The following is a 12,455-nucleotide window of genomic DNA, read 5'->3' as shown; positions in this document are numbered from 1 at the left end:
GGCGGCGGCCGGGCTTGCAGCAGGAGAGCCGCTGGAAGGGGCTGCCTGACGCCGTCCTAGGCGGACCGCAGAGCGAGTGCGGCGGCCCCAAGCAGCTCCTGGCGAGCCCTCTGCCCGCTTCCTCTTCCTCCTCCTCCTCCTCCTCCCCCCCCCCTCCCGTGCAACCCCTTAGCAGCTCGCGTTGGCGAGGCCCGAGCCAGCCGCCCCCCAGCTTCGAGGCGCCGCCATGGACTCGGGGGCGCCGGGCGCGGACGGCGGCGGGGGCCTGGGCGGCTTCGGAACCGGCCGGAGGCCTCCGCGGCCCGTGGGCGCCCTGGCCGTGGGCTCGCGGCAGCCCAGCGTGGAGACCCTGGACAGGTGAGGCGGGGGGTGGGGCGAAGGGGCCCGGGGGCCCGGGGCAGGGGTTGCGCGCGGCGTCCAGGCCGGGCCCCCCAACTGTCCTGTCTCTCCTGCGCCGCCCCGCCAGCCCACATGCTTCACCTGCCCTCTTGGGGATGCAGGACGACTTCTTGCCTTCAGTTCCCCCCACTCCTGGGTTTTAGTTTTTTAGGGGTATCTTGCGCCCCCTCCTCCCCCGGGCTTTGGCTGGACCTCCCTCAGTCAACAAGCGTTTCTGAAGCGCTTTCGATGCGCCCGGCTCTGCCAGCAGCGGGGGATGCTAAGAAAGAAAGGCAAAGCCTCGCAATGATCCAGGTGAGACTTGGGAGCCCCGCCCCACCCCCACCTGCTGCTCCTGATCTTGCCAAGTGTTCTGAGTGTTTGCCCAAGTAACTTGCTCTTCTAGTTACACCCTCGGATTGCTGGCGAAAACCTCCTTGTTTGCCCGCCTTATAAACCTTTCTTCCGGCCCTATATATTTATTTATTTAAGGAAAAGTGTTGTAAGTTTCAAATAGTAAGTTAGTATTTTGTTTGGGGTGGAGGGGAGGGATGCGGATTCATACACCTTTTAAAACTGGACTGGTGGACTCTGTACTCTTTCAAGGCCATTTGTGAGGGTAAGAAAGCAGATTCTTCCTTCTCAGAATGAAACTTCTTAAAACAAGTTCTTTATTCTCATCTACATTTGACATATAAGGAATCTGCAGCAGAAAATCACCTCTCCAATGGGAGCACACTGAACAACCGAGGCAGAGCAATGGGCTATCTTGGGACCTGATTCTCTGGTTTGCCCACTCGTTGCTGTTTCATTGACAGCCCTGGCACTAGAGGGAATTATAAGGAGGAAGAAAATACCATTGAAAATTTGGCAGTTTCGAATATTGACTTCCTATATCTTAGTCATCCCAAAGTGCTTGAACTTTAGGGAGTTCCCAAAAGAGTGAGCAACGAGAAAAACTTCTTCGCTTTGCCGTTGGCTCACTCCCCTTTCTGGTTGCCTCGTTAAAAAAAAAAAAAAAAAAATGACTACCTGTGAATCTATTGTTTACAACTTATTTAACAATGAAACTAGAAACTTTAATAATGCTGTGAATTTTTGGGTGATTGGCATACTTTTTTGTGACTTTGGACACTCTGTCTAGCCGGTCTTTTCATTATAGCTTATAATGACCAGGAATTGAGTAATTAGATCACATAATGGTAGAGCTGGGAGGGGAAGAAACACAAACATTCCTTAAGCCAACCTCCACTTTTTATATGTAACTAAAACCAGTACTGGTGAACTGCAGAGCTGGAACTAGAACCTTCCTTCTGGATGCCAAGTCTGGTGCCTTTTCAACAAATTACTTGGAAACGGTTTATTTCAAATCCCAGATATTTACATTGAAGAGTAGGAACCACTGGAAGAAAAATGGCAATCAAAACAACAGTGTAAAAAAGTTCTAATCAACCAAGAAAATAAATAGGACTTAAGGTTAAATAGAAAAATGAAAATCTGCCCTTTTTCCTGTTTTCTCCCTGTTGCTGAAGAAGAGAGCAGGTAGAAATAGTGATCTTTAGATAGGATGATTAAATGTATATGTGTGTATATATATATTATATATATATTTATATATATACACACACACATATATGCACACATTATATATGTATATATAATATACACATATATATGCTAACTGATACTTTATTGTTCATAGATTTAGGAAGAGATGTGCTTTTCAAAGGTCTGGAAAGTTTCTTTACTCTGACAACTGTAAAGTAAACACATCTTTCCTTCTTTCTTTATTTCTTAATGAATACTTGTGTGACTGGTTATATATGTTAACAGAGCCTTGCCATATGTATGATCAGGGATTACAGACTGAGAGTTAGAATGAACCTTGGAAGTCTTTTAGTCCAACCTACTCATTGTACAGAGGAGGAAACTGAGGCTCAGAGAGGTTAAGTAAATTACCTAAAGTTGCCCTGGTAGCAGGGTTTTTACCCAAGGCTTCTGATTACAGATCTAGTTCTCTTTCCTTAGTACCACACTGCTCTTCAACCTGATGACTCATTGATTAATCAAATGAACAAATATATGAAAACTTTCTGAAAGGGTGGTTATGTTGAAAATAGCATAATGCATGGTGGTACTTGGATAAATTGTACTGCTGGTTTGAACTAGAAAATGAGATATAACCTGAAGTTATCTTGGAATCTAAATTAGCTTTAGAATAAATATATCAGCCAACAAGCATTTATTTAGTGCCTCCTGTGTACCATGGGATGAGCCAGGTAATGGGGACACAAAGACAAAAATGAAAGTAAAAACCAAACAGTCTCCACCCTCCAAGAAGGGGCATCTCATCATGGGAAATAACATATACACAAATGAGAATATGCAAAGTAAATAAAAACAGTACCATTAGTTGGAGGATGACCTCGCTGTTTAGGAGTGGATCAGTAAAGGCTGATGTGGGAGGTGGTGCCTGAACTGAGCTTTGCAGGAAGCTAGACAGTCTGAGATGGGGGTGAGGCAGGAACAGGAGACAGACACCCTGTGTAAAGGAACAGAGGCGGAAGGTGGAGTGTTATGTAAAGAACAGCAAGAAAGAAGGCCAGTTTGACTGGACCACAGACTGGAGGAAGTCTTGTTATGTGTAATCAACCTGAATTCTGGTTTGAGACGACTCGTCTTTACAAGCTTTAGAAGGCACAGGAGTTTGTACTTTCCCCTCGGTGCAAGAGGAAGCAGCTGAAGCTTATGGAGCAGTAGTGGGACACAAACCTGTGCATTAAGAATTTCCCTTTAACAGCTGTGGAGGAGAGAGCAGAGAGGGGAGACAGTAGAGTTAGGGAGACACCCAGTAGGAGATTGGTAGAATAGCCCAGGGAAGAGGTAACGAGGCTCTGATCTAGGGGGTGGCCCTGTGAGTAGAAGAAAGGGGATCAATGTGAAAGAAGAGATACAGTCGACTTGATGGGGTGGGGGGAGGGAGGTAGCCAGAGTGAGGAATATTGCTTTTCTATACAGCCAGTAGTAAAAGCAGGACACTCTTCCTTAGGGAATCTTCCTTGAGTGGGCACCCTCCGAATTGTTTTTGTAATTCTATCTCTGAATAGATATTGATAGTTAAGGGGGTATGGGAGAGTACTTCTACATTTTTCTTTAGGTCAAATAAAGCATTACGCCTAGGAAGCAACAGCTCCTGCTATAATAGGAATTGTTCTACTTCCACGAACTTCCTGTTCTCATCGTGTTGAGTTGGTGTTGGGTTTTCAAAAGCTTTCTATGCCAATGGCACATACTACACTACCAAGCATGAAAAGCTCAAACTCTAAAAAGACTGTGCCATCCATGAACCAGTTTTTCAGAGAGGCTCATCACCAAAGTATCGGCCACCAGGTGGGAAATCTTTTCAGCCACAGCAACTCCTGAAGGCAATCTAAAGTTTAAGGGAATACTCCGGAAATCTCAGCTTCTGGGAGTGTGCTAACATTGTTGTTAGCTTTCATGAGGCCTTCCAACTATTATTCAGTAAGCATTTGGGTGCCTACTTGGTGGAGAACTACTTGTGAATGTGATTCACTAAGATTGACTTTCATAAGTTCCTAAAATTTGCAGGTTTTCTAGATTCTAAAATAATGAGAAATTTACTGAATACCCTAATAGCAGCTGCGAGCTAGGCGTGTGTAAGATAAAACCTATCTGCTTTTTGTAGACCTGAGCCTTAGGTATGTGTTCTATTTGAGGTTGTATTTTCTATAAACACCTTTTTTTTTTTTGAGAGGAAGGGGGAATTGATCTGTGATTTCCTAGAGCACTCCTGCCAATGCAAGGTGCCACCACCTCTGCAGCTTTGTCTTAGAGAGCTGCCTGGGGCACTGAGAAGTTGCCCAGGTTACCTTTCCTGTGGCCCTATGGCTAATGGGTGCCATTGATTGAGGTGGCCCTCTAGCTTCCATGCCAACACTGCCTCTCGTGAGTGTCATGGATATCCTAAGTGAATAAATATATTTACAAACATGGAGAATTACAAATGTAATGGTTGAAATCTTTAAATGAAAATTTCCATATTTGAGTTAAATAAATTCAAATACAACTGAAGCACTTCAGCCAGCATTTAAATTCTTCCATTAATTATTATAATAGCTAAGTGTTCTAGAAAATATACATCTAACATAGATATGACTGTATATTTAAATTCACTTCCCCTTGGGAACCTATATAATTTGAAAGATTTTAATTACAATCTTTCTTTTAGCCCTACAGGATCCCATGTTGAATGGTGCAAACAGCTTATAGCTGCTACAATTTCTAGTCAGATTTCAGGGTCGGTGCCATCTGAAAGCATATCCAGAGATTACCGGGTAAGTAACATTGCCGAATCCAATTATGTTTGATCCAAGTGCCTTTTACTTGTTAATGTGGTGGCAGAGTTGCTTTTTTTCAAGGTCTGGAGCTTCAACATTCGAATAAAAAAAAAGACGAAAAGGAAACCATCATCTGTTATAATAGCTATATCTTCAGAAAACTTGAACATAGTACTTTGACTCCAGTTCTAATAATTACTACTTTTGTTATTACCTTTCAGAAAAAAAAACCATTTTATTGTGAGTAAATTAATTTTCTTCATGAGTGTTTTGATTTGGAGAATTGGATATTTCCTTAATTTGAAATTTTGTCCTTGTACTTAGGTATGTGGCTAAATCTCACCGCAACAAAACATAAATTTTAATTATGTTCTTTACATGCAAAACCAGATTTTTTAGAAAACCACAAAATTCTTACACAATCAGCCCAGAAGAGTAGTATATGGGAAGCCGTCTTCTTAGTGCCCATTGAAGTGGTTGCGTTTCCTAATCGCAGTCCCTTGTTTGTATGCATTTGATTGCTTAAAAAACTGAATTTTTCCCATGTTCTGAAGTTGTGAATGGAGAACAAAAACCAAAATTGCCTATGTCCTGGTTAAGGAATGAACGTGTGTCTTAATGTCAGTCAATGCAAAATAATATTAGATTCACTAAATATGGGTTTATTTTTCTTCTGTCAATTATGATGGAACTCAAACTCCTAACTCTTCCCTTATCCTATAAGGAAAAAAAGGTAATCAGGTGAAGTGCAATTTTATAGAGCTCAAAGGGGCTTGGGTTGCCTGACTGAGATTTAGCCAGCATGTATTCTTTCAGACAAACTGTTGAAGTCATGATGGAACTCTTGAAGAAGAACATTGATGTAAGCGAAAACCCAAATCCCTGAGCCACTAAAAGTGTACTTGACAGCCAGTTTTCATGCCACCCAGCTTGGAGGGGCTGGAATTCAGTCGCCTCCAAAGTTCTTCTACCAAGAGTATTGCCAAAGTTGGAGAGCACTACCACCATGTGCAAGGAAATTGGAAGCAGAGATGTATCCCAACCTGAGTAGTAGCAGTAGCAGGCTGAGGACCCTCCAGTAGCATTATACTACTCTTAGACTGGCAAGTGATTGTTTTCATTGTTAGCGATTTTGTTGTTTCATCATTTCAGTCGTATCTTTGTGACCCTGTTTAGGGTTTTCTTGGCAGAGATACTGGAGTGGCTTGCCATTTCCTTCTCTGGCTCATTTCACAGAAAAGGAAACTGAGGCAAACAGGGTTAAGTGACTTGCCCAGGTTCACACAGCTACTAAGTGTCTGAGGCCAAATTTGAACTCAGGTCTTCCTAATTCCAGGCCCAGCACTCTATGCACTGCAACACCACCTAGCTGTCCTGTTAGTGATTAGGAACTGTTAATAATGTTACCATAGGTAAATAACCGAATGCTCTGTGAGTTACTAAACTGTTGAAGTCTGCCCCAAATAGTCATTTAACATTGGTATTCTGACTATTCTGACCTTTTAACAAAGCAACTGTTTCTTTGTTTTTAGTCTATTTAAAAAAATGTGTATGTATTGGCTTTGGTTTTCCTAGTCAGCAGCTAGTGTTATAATAAATATGCTCTTCCATAGTATGGAAGGGGAATTGCAAGTATGTATCCTGGGTCATAGGAAACTTGTGCTTTCTGGCTCTTTATCGCTGTCCTCATTGTACTTAGCCTGTAAAACGAGGATTGAAAGCGGTAGAATCACAGTCGGCAGACTAGGCAGTCACCTTCTCATTTGGTGTCACAGCTTCCTCAGAGAGCTTTTAACAAAGTAAGAATGATTTGCAAGATCAAGCTTGCATGGCAGCTTACAGGAAGTACTTGAACAATTAAGGTACCCTACAGTGGTGTTAGATGCGCTATAGGTGAGGACCCATTGGACTCACTTTTGATTGGTCCCTGCGTAGTATACATCACCAGATCAGCCCTCCCTAGGTTTAGTGCCTTGAGAAAGTAACCAGTAGGGATCAAGAATTGTCCCTTGAAATGAGCTATTTTCCATGTGTGTTATTTGAAATATACTAAGTTGGCCCCCAATTAAACGTTTATGTGGAATTTAGCATCAGAGATAGTTGTAAGGGTAGGTATTTTTGTTGAGCAGAGCACCTAAACATTCCCTTGAAATTTTATTGCTCTAAGTTTCCCGTGGGACTTAAGACTTTGCATGACCTTGTTATGTGGCCACTGAAGTTGCTGGTGATTCTGTTGTTCTGATATACATTCTTTCAAGTAAATGCTGACAGATTATCAGCTGGGTGATATAGAATAATCCTAGACATTAAAATGTTAAATGATTAAAAATTATTCATCTAGCATAGATTGAGTCATAAAGGGAGAAAGGGAGTATTGGGGATAACAAAACCCAGGTAACATAAGTGCATTCATTAATATTACTTCATACTAAAGATTAGCTTGAGTATGACCATTGGAAAAAAAGTTCCTATGTTTTGATATTAGCTAGCCATTAGTCCTCATGATTTGGTACTTTAAGGCAATATGTTAGTTTCTCCAGGCTGATAGATTACATTATCTGTCTCTCCTATTTTTAACAATTTAAAAACAAGCCTGGAAGATTATTTAACTCCAGATCAGACAGCCTTAGCACTAGTAAATGTTATAGTTGCTTACAGTTCTACTAAAAATAGTACTTTTATAAACTGTTAGTAAAAAGCAACTCGGGCGATGGTTCCCGTTGTATAGCACGTAAAGCTAAGCTAGGGAGGGAAAAATGCTATAGTAGAAAGAAAGCACTGAGCTGGGAGTCAAAAGAACTGATTTCTAGTCCTGAATCTCCTGCTAACTAATGCTGAACAAGTCTCTTCACCTCTGTGGGCCTCATTTTCCTCTTCTGTAAACTGAACAAAACTAAGTACTCTTCAAAGTACCTCCTAGTTCTGAAATCTATCACGTTTTAGTATCCAGCAGAAGAGTCCAGCATAGACTACCTCTTTTAACCGTTGCTGTTCACAGTTGCACAGAAAAGTCCCAAAGAGACAACTGTAAAGGTGATCCAAGATGGTAATCAAGAAGAGTTCGTTGAATTCAAATGCCGAAGGAAACTTAAAAAGAGGAGGAAACATTTGCTTTAGATTGCAAGCACACAACCTAAAACACAACTCTAAAAACGCTCAGCCATAGCTAAGCATCTGACCAAAGGTGAACAGATGGTGACTATTTGGCAAGAAAGGAAAAGCCCTTTGTCTGCTTAACTCTGTTGGCTTTTGACAATTTCAACAAAGAATTGGAAAGTAGGTTAGGGCTTGCTGATAGCTTGAAACAAAGAAAAGGTCTAGAGCTCAAAGAGATTTTGTCTAAAACCTCCCAGGCAATAGTGGAATGTATTAGTCAGTGTGGTGATAGTGCAGAATGAGAAGTGTACCTGGCCAACCCTCTGTCGCTTGAAGTCATGGGCTGGTACAGTGCTCTATGGGCTTGACACTGAAATTGGCCTCCAACATTTATTTTTGCCACTATCGCTTTTTATTATTGCTTTATGGGGGTCTGAATAAATTCTTACCTACCCCCACTGTCCTGCAGCTGGGAGCTAGCAGGTGTTCTGTGTTTGAACAGTCTGGCAACCAGTGTTTTTGTGTTACCTAGACACGGAAAGATCATGGCAGGTGGAGAAAGGCTCCTCAGAGGTCAGCTGGCCTGACCCATTTCTCAACAGGAATCCTCTCAACAGTATCTCAGACAAGTGGTCCACCAGCCTCTGCTGGAAGACCTCCAGGGATAATATGTTGTGACTCGTGTTAACACACAAAATAAGACGCACAACAAATACCATCCGATTGGGATTTCGCTACAGCAGAGGTGGCAGGATCAGACATCCCTACCTAAAGTGACAGTTGGACAAATGTGTCCCTTAGGTAATTTTTGGAGGCCACGTTGCCTTGCTCTGAAGGTGAAGTCCTGCTGTTTCCCCTTTTCATGGGCCAATATCCTTGGGATCCTGGCTTGCACCTTTCCTGCAGTGTTACTGACTACTCAGGCAGCTGTAATTAATTCTGTGCCGCTCTGAAAACACCCTTTAGTGATAGAAAGAAATAGTAATTAAGTTAAAACAATGGGAGGGGGAGTCCCAGCAGCTGATGATTGTTGCTCTGCTCTCTTCCCCTCAAAAGGTGTTTGATGTTTATTTGAAAGCACCTGACAACAACATTCACTATCTTTTCAAGGATAAAACAAAACCCCAAGTCAGAAGTTTGTATTGCATTTGTGTACCTTAGTAAAGTTCTCTCAAATTATGGTAGAGAAAAGTGTTTTCTCAAAGCCTATGTCCTTTATGAAAAAGGGAATCCATGTGCATCGTTCCAAGTTACCTGGAAATTTCTCATGATTTACCCCATGACTTAGCTTAGTTCAGTTTTCCTGACTCTGTAGCACTTAACTGAAAAACAGAGACTCTATGGCAGAGAGCCTTGGGGGTTTGGGGGGGGGGGGGGGCTGGCCTGGGGTCAGGAAGAGCTGGCTTCAAGTCCTGCCTCTGAAGGGTCCATGGCTGTGTGACCCCGGGGGAGGTCACTGAACCTCTCAGGGCTTCAGATAACTTTCCAAGAGCAGGGCTGATCGGCATTATTAGAAGGATTTTCCTTCACTAATGACATCAGTGAATCCACATACCCACTAATTTGCTAGACTAGTGAAATAAGATAGTATTTGTAAAGCACTTAGCACAGTACCTGGCACATAGTAGGCACTTAAATGCTTCTTCCATCCCTCTCTTTCCCTAATCTGGGGAAAATCTGTTGGTTTTTTATCTACTTTTTTTTCAGTGTATCTGGACAGTTGAACCAATTTATTTTAAATTATTATGGATTTCATTGAAGTGATTGCAGTATTCACAGATTTGATTCAATTGGAATGTCGTCATATCATGTGTTTACTTATCCAGTTACATGTTGTATTTCTACTGCCCCCAGTAGAATTTAAGCCCTGCCACATAATAGGTGTGTAATAAGTGCTGCATGGATTAGATGGCTTTTAAAATAATTTTTGGAGAACCTTGCTATCGATAAAGAATCCTTGTCTTTTGGACTCGATACAGGGTAGTCTTTATGACAGCGCCAAATACCTTACGTGAGTAAATGAGCAGATGTTTCCCTGTTTTATGCCTTGCTTCATGTCAGTTTTTATCAGGTCATTGAGCTATGTTGATCTGCATGTGCAACTCCCATAGAATCTCATGTTATTTTCACATGTGCATGGGATACATTGCTTTCACACAGCATTTATTCTCTTGAGTCAAATGCCAGGATTTTATTTTCTGCACTTAAATTGTCTGACTATAAAACTATAATCTACTGTAGGAAATTGTGCTGTTCGAGTCTCCCATTTGCATCAGAGATAGCCTCGATGTCTGCAGAGACTGTTCCTGTAGGGTCTCATAGAAATGAAAAAGTTAGTATGTAGGGCCCTGGTTGCTGTCATCTTCTTTCTCATTTTCCATGGTTGACAAGCTTGTTTACACATGTTAGGGGTTAGGGCAGATTTCATTGCAGATAGTGTTGTGTTATCTTTTATCTTTTGTTTGTTATTTACTTTGACCTTTGCTCCAACTAGTTGATGACCTGACTATATACAGGGAGCAGACATCTACTACATACAACAGGAGCACTAGACCTGAAGGCAGGAGTTCAAATCCTACCTTAGACACTTAGTAGTTGTGTCACCTAGGCAAGTCACTTAACCTTGTCAGCTTCAGTTTCCTTTCTGTAGAGGACAAAGATAGAGACCAGACCTGTGCTTTCATTGATATGGGTAACTCTCACATGATGATATGCCCGCTACCAATGCGGGTTGGCAACTCTTCTGCAAATTATAGTCTGAGAGAGTTTCCTAGAGCACTCAGAACTGCTCTAAGAAGTATGTATGTATCAGAGGCAGAACCTGAACCCTGGTCTTCCTAGATTTAAGTCCACCTCCCTATCCATTGTGCCTGACTGCCTCTCTTGTCCTCTGTACGTTGGGGGTGACAGTAGCAGATGAGAGAACGTATGTACAGTGCCCAGAACCCTTAAAACACTCTGCAAATCCTAGTTAGCGTCATTCAGATCTAGTCAGTTTTGGTTTGTGTGTGTGATGTAATGCATTCCTTGCTTCTTTATTTACTTTTGTTTCTTGAAAAAAATGTCTTCATGATGTATAAGGCTTTTGAGGAGTCCCCACGCCTTTGAGCTCTTTGCTTTTTTGGTCTCACACCATATTTCCCCATCAAAGCCCCATTTATCAAGGTCTATGTTAATTTAGTTTGTATTGTTTTTGCAATTTCCCTACTTCTTCATCCTTGGGAACTCCAACTGACGAGTACGCTTCAGTTCTCTTCATGGTGATCTGCAAGGTGAGACCATGAGTGTCCAGTGGGATGAGGTTCCTTCTGGAACCTTGAAGTGCAGCATGAAAGTAATGGCTTCATTCACTTACCTAAGATGAATGTCTGGGAGCTGTCCTTCCATTCAATTGCAACTTCTTTGTCAACGTGGATAAGGTCCAAGTAGTGGGACGACTTTGGAGGCTTTAAACAAAGATCACACATATAGGAGACTAATGATTAAGTTAATGTTTGGAGACTCGCTAAGATGCTTCTTAGCATCCTTTTCTGCTATGCTCCCTAGCTCTGTTGCCACTATCAAAACAGAAGGGGATCAAAGGCTGTTGTTTTTTTTTTTTAAATTCATTCATCACCTAGTGGGCAACCTCTGTGCTCTCAGCTAGGCTGGTCTTCAAACAACTGAGATGGTCCTTGGGCCTATATTTTTTTAAGCAATACTTAAGAAATAGAAAAAGCTAAGTAAATTGGATTTTTTTTTATATTGTGCTTCAGTTCAGCTTCAATTAAAGATACTTTAAATAATGACTGCAGATATTAGAATCATAGAATTTTTTAAGAGTTCAGTTCTTTATGGTCATATCATCTTTTTTAGTATTTCAATCCTTCTTGGTCATCTACTTCCAGTTAACAGAAGTAATACCATTAAACTGCTCAAAACAAGTGTTGCTGGGTTTTTCACTGAACATGTAGGAATCAGAGCATGGAATTGTATAGTTCAAAATGAGGGACAAGAATTTTAAAACTCTGCCCAACACTGAAGTTTTTACTCAAGTGGATATGTGATCTCATTTCTCAGGGTGATTCCCTCCATTGGTAATGTACCTCTGATGATGACTTACTGAAAATTTGTAGTGGCTTTTCAAGTAACTGCCATTCTACTTGAGTATTGCATCAGAAACATTATTGCTGACTTAATAGTCCTCAGGAGACTCACAGCTCTTGGAGGGCAGGGCCAGTTTCCAATTTTTTCCCCTCTGTATCCTCTGGGCTAACACAATACTAGCATATAGTAAACACTTAATGGATTCTCATTGAATTGGATTGTTGAATGGATGACTCGGGAAATATTTCTTACATTGGATTGGCTGCTTAAGACAGGGACTCATCTCCCCACGAATGTTGGGAGCCCATTCTCACCTACTTTGCTATTATGCCAGGAGCCTCAGCCAAGGTATATTCTTGGCATGTTGAGTTGCAGCTCAAGACAAGGTTGCACAGAGTTACCATGTGATGGGGATTTTTGTTTCTATGGTACTGTTGGTACAGCCTCCAATAGAATGCCATGGTAGCTAGTCCATAAGTGTTATTCGTTTATATCATGGGGGGATGGTTGTTTCTGAACTACTGCTGTAATATTTTA

At 41.7% G+C, this 12,455-nt stretch overlaps 1 protein-coding gene across 4 annotated transcripts in view; it reads left to right on the top strand.

The window, feature by feature from the left end:
* Positions 1 to 292: 292 nt before the first annotated feature.
* The window catches only part of MTMR1 (myotubularin related protein 1), a 67,400-nt gene continuing 55,237 nt past the window's right edge, over positions 293 to 12,455 (top strand). For all 4 annotated transcript variants that reach the window (XM_027845057.1, XM_027845058.1, XM_027845056.1 and 1 more), the window contains exons 1-2: positions 293 to 357; positions 4,628 to 4,733. The gene's annotated coding sequence lies outside the window, so the exon portion shown is untranslated. The remainder of the gene's footprint in view (positions 358 to 4,627; positions 4,734 to 12,455) is intronic.

Source organism: Vombatus ursinus, unplaced genomic scaffold (genome assembly GCF_900497805.2).
Source record: "Vombatus ursinus unplaced genomic scaffold, bare-nosed wombat genome assembly UNPS02014951.1, whole genome shotgun sequence".
Classification (NCBI taxonomy): Eukaryota; Metazoa; Chordata; class Mammalia; order Diprotodontia; family Vombatidae; genus Vombatus; species Vombatus ursinus.
The sequence above is the reverse complement of the archived record's forward strand: the minus strand, read 5'-3'. Positions and strand labels throughout refer to the sequence as shown.